Here is an 8,654-nt window from a genome sequence, read left to right as displayed (position 1 = left end):
TTGCTGTGGCTGATTATTATATTCCACAAGAGGAAAGGGAGATGGGGGCTGGGGGGTTTTTCTGGCTCCTACCTCCCCTCCCTCTTTCATGCTGGGAAATTGGAACCTTGTACGCTGTTGGTGGGAATGTGAGATGCCTGTGGGCATCTGCTGACAGGCAGGGGGGACAGGTGGGGTGAGGCGGGACGCCCAAAGGGAGGGTCAGCCTTGGTGGGAAATGGGCAGAAGAAGGGGCAGGGACGGGCGGGCTGGTAGATCTGGAGTTGGGAAGGCAGGGGCTTCTGCTGGCTCCGTGAAATCCCTGGGAAGGTCAGTGTCAGGGAGTGAGAGTCAGGAAGGGGACCTTGGGCGTGGCCCAGGGAGAACATGGAAAAGCACTCGGGATATCCAAGAAAGAGACACAGCTGCTTCTGCCCGACACCCCTCCCCACTGTCCCTACGGAGCCACACCCTCCACCTGGCCCTCTCTCTCCCTCCCTCCCTCACCCTGCAGCTGGGAGCTTCCTGCACCTCCCACTCCTTAGAAATGCCTCTGTCCAAGGCCACCGACCTCCCTGCCATGATACCCACTGGCCTTTGCAGTCCCCACCTTGCTCTGGTAGATGCTTCCGTGCAGCCCCACCTCCTCGTTTTCATGGCCTCCCTGGGGACCTCCTAATCCCCTTCACACCTTCCTGCAGCACCCACCCCTCCTTTATGCCACCCTCCCCCAAAGGACCCACCTAGATTTCTTCTCCCTCCTCACTTTCCCCTTTCCCAGGCCTTCCTCCCCCCACGCTCCCCTGCCGACCACCAAGAAGCTCCCTCTGGCTTTAATGCTCAGCTTCCTAAACTCACCTCCCCAAAACTCTGTTTCTACATTAGCCAGAATGGTTGTCCTACCATAATTCTCTGCCTCACCTGCGCCAGAGTCACCTGGGGGACTTTCGCCATCCCAGCTTGCAGGGCCCCACCCCTAGAGTTTGAGATCCAGTAGGTCCGACAAGGGACCCAGGAATCTGCGTCTCTGGCAGGTACCCAGGCAATACTGACCTGCTGGTCTGGGGATCACGTGGCAGGAACTACTGCCTTAAATCGCTCATCGGATCGCGTTGGTCTCTCGTGAAACTCTCGGATGCCTCGCCATTGCCCCCAAGGTAAATGCCAGCTGCTATCTTGGCACTGAAGGCCATCTGGTCGCTCACCCTCTCTGCACTGCTCACCGCCCTGCTTTTTTGGGTCCAATGCTGTACATGGATATCAGCAAACATTCTGGTATCAGTGCTCACACACTTGGCCTGCCCATCTCATAATGCTCATTGAGGATGAAATGTTGGGGATACCTCTCTATCTTTACAGCCCAGCACAGGATTTAACACAGTGCTCAGAAAATTGTTGAGGGGCGCCTGGGTGACTCAGCTGGTTAAGCGTCCGACTTGGGCTCATGGTTCATGAGTTCGAGCCCTGGTCGGGCTTTGCGCTATCAGCCTGAAGCCTGCTTCAGATTCTGTCTGCCTTTCTCTCTGCCCCTCCGCCTCTTGTGCTCTATTTCTCTCTCTCTCAAATGTAAATAAACATTTTTTAAAAATTAAAAAAAAGAAAATTGTTGAATGAAGATAAAATTTTTCAAGTTTTATTTTATTTTTATTATTTTATTTAAGTACAGAAGAAATTTTTACAGGGAGTCAAAATTCATAAGTCAGATTTTTTTTCTGGTTGACCCAGAGCACAAATCCTGACACTCTGGCCTCCGCTCTGCCCCCTGGTGGTAGTCTCAGTCCCAGCAGGAAAACGAATGCACTGTTTAAGGTATTTCCGGGAACCGGGGCGTGGCGACGGAGCTGTATTTGCATACCCCAAATGCATTGCACACCGGGCAATTTCCGACTTAGAAATGACTAGGTTTTCCTTTTGCCGTTGAATTATTTTCCCCCAAGAATAAGCCTTCTCCCACAGAATCGTCTGGGGGAAAGACAAAAGTCACTAACTCTTTCGAGCAGAGAGTCACCATCACTGAATTCGGGGTAACAGTTACCCGAGGAATGTGTGCCGCCCGTCCCAGGACATACTCTGGTTTCTCTTCAGATCGCATAAATCTTTCGCCTTTTACTAAAGATTTCCGTGGAGAGGAACAATTCTGAGTTTTGAACCAATTTTTTGAGGCCTTGCGCTAGCAAGGCTATTAATGCTGTTCAAAAATAGACTGTTTTGTGCTAGGAATTTTTCGTACTGAGGTTTATTCTCGTATCTTTTGTGTTTGCTGAGAATACAGCTTTTTCTTATCAGTTGACATTCTAATATTCGCTTGTTCCTGTGGTCTTTGCTGTACGACTGCTGTTGTGTTTTATGTCTTCTTTCTATACACCTGCTCTGCATTTCCCGCTTTCCTGGCGCCACCTGCCAGTGCTCTGGACATAGATTACCTTTGGGAGATCACTTGCCGGGGGTGATCTGAGATTCAGGTTCCACCGGATCGATCTCTACCCGATCGATCTCTAGGGCGGACTCCTGCCGCCCGAACTGGTACAACAGAGCTCCCCTGTAGAAAACAAGGTTTTCCAGTCTGTTGGACTCACAGGCTGGAGCCACCAAGCCCAGCCTGGTCCTCTGTTCCCGGGCGCTGACGGAGGTTGGAACAGATGATCGCTGAACATAGAACATCTGGTTAACCTGATCTAGCCCAGGCTTGAGATAAAACTTATTTTTTGAAAAGATGACTCTCGGGCATATCCGTATATTCACACATTCCTCTCAAGGCAGGGCCCAGACACTTGGCCCTAAGTGTTGCACTTACTGTAAGCTTTTTTTTTTTTTTTTTAATTTCTTGCTGTAAGCTTTTATAAAGAACTGTAAACAATTGAAGTATAATTGGCTGTGTTTTCTTTTTTCTTTTTAAAGCTTATTTAAAAAGAGAGTGCATGTGCGGGCGAGGAGCAGACTCCCCGCTGTCAGTCAGTGCAGAGCCCTACTCAGGGCTCGAACTCATGAACCATGAGATCATGACCTGAGCCCAACCCATGAATCAGTGGCTTAGGCCAATGAGTCATGCAGGTGTCCGACTTCAGGTCATGATCTCATGGTCCACGAGTTCAAGCCCTGGATCGGGCTCTGTGCGGACAGCTCAGAGCCTGGAGCCTGCTTCAGATTGTGTCTCCCTCTCTCTCTGCCCCTTCCCTGCTCATGCTTTGTCTCTGTCTGTCTCTCAAAATTAATAAATGTTAAAAACTTAAAAAAATGAAAGTATTGCCGTCGGGTTTGTTTTTAGTTTAGTTTTGTTTTGTTTTGTTTTTCCTGATGAGGTATTTAAAACCAGAGCTGGATCATTTGTGAAAAATCAAAATGAGAAAGACCTTTAATGATGGTTATAATGGACTTGCTAAAACTCAAGAGGAAGTAAATAACCACCTAGCTTTGTGATCCCGCCTAGGTGCAAGGTAGGCTGGGAAATGTAGTTTTTCCCCTAAACAGCCATGAGCCCTGCTAATGGGAGACCCATGAAGGGAGAAAGTGAATAAATACTAGGAAAGAAAACTAGCAGTGTTTGCACCCGCAAGGGAGGGAGGGAATCCATCCCATCCTCCCAAAATCCCTTGCATTTCTCCATCTCCCAGGCTCCTCCCTGTTGCCAGATCTCCCTTGCTGGTGACTGTGGGATAGTCCCCTCCCAGGTCCTTTTGATGTCCCTTTGTGTAGATGACCCTGACCCAGGTTCAGTGTGCCTGAGGCAATTGCCCTCAGTCCAGCCCTGCTCTGCTGGTCCCACCATTTGTCACCCTTGAACCCCAAACTCAGGATTGACCCCCTGAACTCAGGAAACGCCTAGAAGCTTCTCCCTGTCCATTTCATCTCAGAAACTCACAAATTGCTGCAACAAGAAAAGAAACATTTGAGAACCATACCTGTCCAGGTGAATCAGAAAGTGCCCAACAGGGGTGCCTGGGTGGCTCAGTTGGTTAAGCATCTGACTTTGGCTCAGGTTTGTGAGTTCGAGCCCCGCATCAGCACAGAGCCTGCTTCAGATCCTCTGTCCCCCTCTCTCTGCCCCTCCCGCACTGGTTTGCTCTCTCTCTCTCAAAATAAATAAACTTAAAAAAAAAAGGTGCCTAACAGATATCTCAGCTTAATTGTAATATTAAACCCCCCCTCTAAATATTCATCCCAAAGCCTGGTAAAAGGAGCCTGCTTACCCCTGTTTAGGGAGTTCACAGCTTTGGAAAGTATGCCTCGAAGTCTCCTTATTTGCACAAGTGACGTGACCCCGTGAGGCAGGCAATTCCACTCGGTGTAGTCTGGGTCTGGTGACATGTTCAAGCCCTAAGAGGATCATTTTCCTTTCTTTTTCCCCAGTAAACCGCTCCTCACTTGCCAACTCAGATCAGTCAGCATTAAATGCTGGTGGCCGGTGCTGTCTCTGGGCTCTGAGGACAGGGTTTCTATTAAAAGCAGGACTTTTAAACTTGTGTGTTGTTCACCTTGCGCAAAAAAACAACCCAGTGTAATGAGCACCCAAGTACCCAGATTACAGTCTCTAAGAGCCAGTTCCTAGTCAACGGAAGTGGGCTCCTTGGAGAAATAGAGATTCCAGGCGGGAGCCAGGAAATATACACCCTCGCAGAGGCTCCCAAAAGCCAAAGATGGACCATCAAGAAGATTAATACATTCAAAGGATCAAAGCGTCTCAAATATATTTAAGTCTATGAGTTCATGAAAATACTAACACTCAACTGAGCTAACCGGTCACTGTGATGATTGACTTTTGTGTCCACTTGACTGGGCTAAAAGATGCCCAGAGAGCTGGTAAAATATTATTTACATATGTGTCTGGGAGGCTGTTTCTGGAAGAGGTTAGCCTTTGAACCCACGGTCTGACTAGATTGTCCTTCCAAAGAGTGGGCCTCACCCAGCCCGTTGAGGGGGCCTGAATAGAACACAAAAAGAGAGGAAGGGTGGGTTTGCTCTTTATCGCTAGAACTGGGACATCCATCCTGCCATTAGAGGTGGGCTTCTGGATCCTGACCCTAATTTCCACTTGCACCACTGGCTTTCCTGGGTCCCCATCTGCAGATGGCCCATCATGAAACTTCTCAGCCTCCATAATTCCGATACCTGATTCCCATAATAAATCTCCTCTAATTTCTATCTATTTACCTCCCACTTGGCCTACTTTGTGTATTCTAAACAGGAGCCATCATTTTAACGTTATTTTTTAAATGTTTTTTATTTATTTTGAGAAAGAGAGTGTGTGAGCCCGGGAGGGGCTGAGATGAGAGAGAGAATCTCAAGCAGGCTCCACACTGTCAGTGCAGAGCCTGATGTGGGGCTAGAACCCATGAACCATGAGATCCTGACCTGAGCTGAAGTCGAGTTGGACACCTAACCAACTAAGCCACCCAGGCGCCCCAATAATCTTAAAGATAGAAAAATTTTTTTTCCAGGGACATCTGGTTGACTCACTTGGTTAAGCATCTAACTCTTAATTTCAGCTCAGGTCATGATCTCACAGTTTTGAGAGTTCGAGCCCCACATTGGGCTCTGCACTGCCTTCAAGCAGACCCTGCTTGGCACTCTCCCTCTCTCTCTGCCCCTCCCCAGCTTGCACTGTCTCTGTCTCTCTCAAAATAAATAAATAAACTTAATAAAAATCAAAAGCACAATGGACATGAGCAATCATTTTGAGATCTCTGCAACCACTATAGTGGGTCATGAACACATTCATGGTCATCTGTGACGGTGATGTAAATGCCAAAGTCAACCATGGGAGGGGATGCTAAATTTCAGTCAGAGGTGTGTGAAAATGAAGATGAAGTTCCCATCCCTGTTTGCAGACCCTCTGAATTCTGTCCGCGGACCCAGCGTTAGGAGCTCTGACCTCCATTCTTTTGCCTCCGGCTACTCAGTGCAAACCGATCTCCTGTGTGGGTAGAAAGTTTTGGATTTATCAAAGCATGTTCACACACAGTAATCTTTTTAAGTGGGACTTCCTGACCATCTTATGAAGTTGGAAGGTGCTATTAGACCCATTTTATAGATGGGAACCTGGAGGCTAAACGCTTACCTCACTTTTTGGAGGTTGTGCGATGATAATGACCAAGCTGGAAATGGAATCAGGTCCCCTAACTTCCCACCCCACTGCTGACTCTTTTCTATCCAGCTCCCTTCCTCAGAAATGCTGCTTAATTACCTTACCTTTTGGCAGAGTTCTATTCTGAGAGAATCCACAGCTCAGGACACCCACAGAGCGGTCACATTGATTTCTATGGCACTTGGGAGCTGAGCAATGTGAGCAGAGGTAGTAATTACCCCACCAATGGGTGGGTGTCAATCCTTCGAGGCACTGGCGACCTCCCTTTGACCTTTGGCAAGTCATTCTCTTTCACTGAGTCTCAGTTTCTCCTTTTGTAAAGCAGGTTGATAAACTGTCCTGCCTTGGTTTGGGGGTAAGCCATAAAGATTGGCTAAAATTATAACAGTAATGCACGGAGAGGACGTGATACATCCACGGAAGGGATTGTCACCTGTGATGTTGTCATTGCCGTGCGTTAGGTCCGAGAGCCTACCCAACCCCTTGCCTTTAGATATGTGATGAGGGAAACAAAGGCAAGAGAAATGTGGCTTAAATTAAATATCTTTACAGCTCACAGAAAGGACACCTGAAACATACAGTGTGGCCTTGCTCAAGGAGCTCACAGCTGCCTTACTTTCTTCATGTGTTAGTTTTATTAGACTAAAAGTGACCTTATCTTACCAGTAACTAGCCCCTCAAGGTCCTGAAATCTTGCTTCCAAGTTTCTTAGAGGGCACTTGAGTGGCTCAGTCGGTTATGCATCCGACTTCAGCTCGGGTCATAATCTCACAGTTCGTGGGTTTGAGCCCCATGTCGGGCTCTGGGCTGACAACTCAGAGCCTGGAGCCTCTTCGGATTCTGTGTCTCCCTCTCTCTCTCTGCCCCACCCCCATTTGCACTCTGTAGCTCTCTCTCTCTCAAAAATAAATAAACATTAAAAAAAAAAACACAACTCCTTAGAGACTTATGCTGTCTTCCTCCCTCCACAAACCTAAAAATATATAATCAGTCACTTGTCACAACCCCAGCGCAGCTCTCTCTGCCCACGGATCCTGTCCCTGTGCTTTAATAATATCACCTTTCTGCACCAGAGACGGCTCAGGAATTCCTTCTTAGCCGTTTGCTCAAGAACCCCATCAATGTGGATCAATAAACCCCAACTGTCTTTCGAGGATTCTAGACTCTGTATAAACCGGGATATTACTGTCCCCTTGCGTCCCTCAATGTCCCCATCCACGTCCATATGCTTACTCACGCTCTGCCCACCGCGGGGACAGTCCTGTCCATGCCTTCGCCTGGTGGACACCCATCATCCCTCAGGTTCCAGCCTCCTCCAGGAAGCCGCCCCTGACCCTCCAGCGGAGAGGTTCAGTGTGCCAGCCCCATGCCCCCACTCTCTCTGATCACGGTACAATTGGCTTCTTATCTGTGTCTCCTCTTCATACGGTGCATTCCCCGAGGTCACGGACTGTATCTGTGTTGTCCCCTCCCTTTCCCAGGGTTCAGTGCCTTATGGTATCTGAGCTTCACTTGCCTCATCTGCAAAATGGGAATGAAACTCCCCCTGCAGAGCATATTGGACATGGGAGCTTTGCTGCCAAGCGTCTATTTCTCCTCCTTCCTGATAAGAGTACCCCAAATTTCCTTGGGGAAGCCACCTCTCTCCTATTATTCAGTGGTTGGAGATTGACCCCACGCTCAGCTTGGAGGAGGTGGCCTGATTGGCCTGACCTAGTTAACATATCCGTTGCACCCTGGCCACAGTGATTGGCTTGGGGGGGGAGGGGTGCTGTCCATTAAGAGGTAAACCTCAGCACCTTGAGCAGGAACACTGAGACTCAAAATTCTGCTGACCTTGCGAGGAGGGCATCAGGCTTGTGATAACTGGGGTCATTTTGTTACCACACGGGTAACTAGTCTGTGGGATGGAAGCCAAGCTACAGGAAGCAGGGCTAAATGCAACCTACCGATGTCACTTGAGTTCTTGATCAAACCATTCCTGAAGCTCCTGCTGGACTGTTCTGTGAACCAATACTTTTCCTTCTGTTTAAGCCACTTATAATTAAAGTTTTCTGTCACTTGCAACCTTAAACACAAGGATCAAATGACGTAATGAATGCAAATGCAATTCCACAAACATCCCTTGAACATCTACCCCGTGCTAGGCATTGTGCTAGTTTCTGGCCATCCTGAGATGAAAGGACAGAAGTAGCCACTGTCTTCACAGCACTCAAGTGCCCAGCACATAGTAGATGTTCATCAAATGTACTCTCTCCCCCTTTGCCACCCAAGGGCCAGGCGCCCGGCCTGCTAGAAGATTCACAATGAATATTTACTGAATCAAACGATTTCTCCAAGCTTCCATTGGCCAAAGTCCGGAGGAGAGGCTCCCAGGAACCAGGAGAGCCAGACCACCGGTAGTCTGTTTAGGGTGAAGCTGTTTGCTCAGCCAGTGTCCCGCAGCCAAGGTGACCCCACTGTCCCTGAACTTCCCTGCTGCAGGGAGGGCACCCGCACCACAGCAAATGGTGTTATCCACCCAATCGCCAGATCCCGAACCAGGCTTCAGCAGCTCAGACTACTGCTGCTCCCGGCGGGGGGGGGGGGGGGG

At 48.8% G+C, this 8,654-nt stretch overlaps 1 non-coding gene across 1 annotated transcript; it reads left to right on the top strand.

Annotated features, from left to right (window-relative positions):
* Window positions 1-2,044: 2,044 nt before the first annotated feature.
* LOC120226659 lies at window positions 2,045-2,160 on the top strand. Its single transcript, XR_005527075.1, has one exon. It is a non-coding gene; the product is annotated as a U5 spliceosomal RNA (small nuclear RNA).
* Window positions 2,161-8,654: the final 6,494 nt, after the last annotated feature.

The sequence above is a fragment of the Hyaena hyaena genome, unplaced genomic scaffold (genome assembly GCF_003009895.1).
Source record: "Hyaena hyaena isolate Hyena2069 unplaced genomic scaffold, ASM300989v1 scaffold_1785, whole genome shotgun sequence".
Lineage (NCBI taxonomy): Eukaryota > Metazoa > Chordata > Mammalia > Carnivora > Hyaenidae > Hyaena > Hyaena hyaena.
Note: the sequence above shows the minus strand (reverse complement) of the source record. Positions and strands in the feature narration are given on the sequence as shown.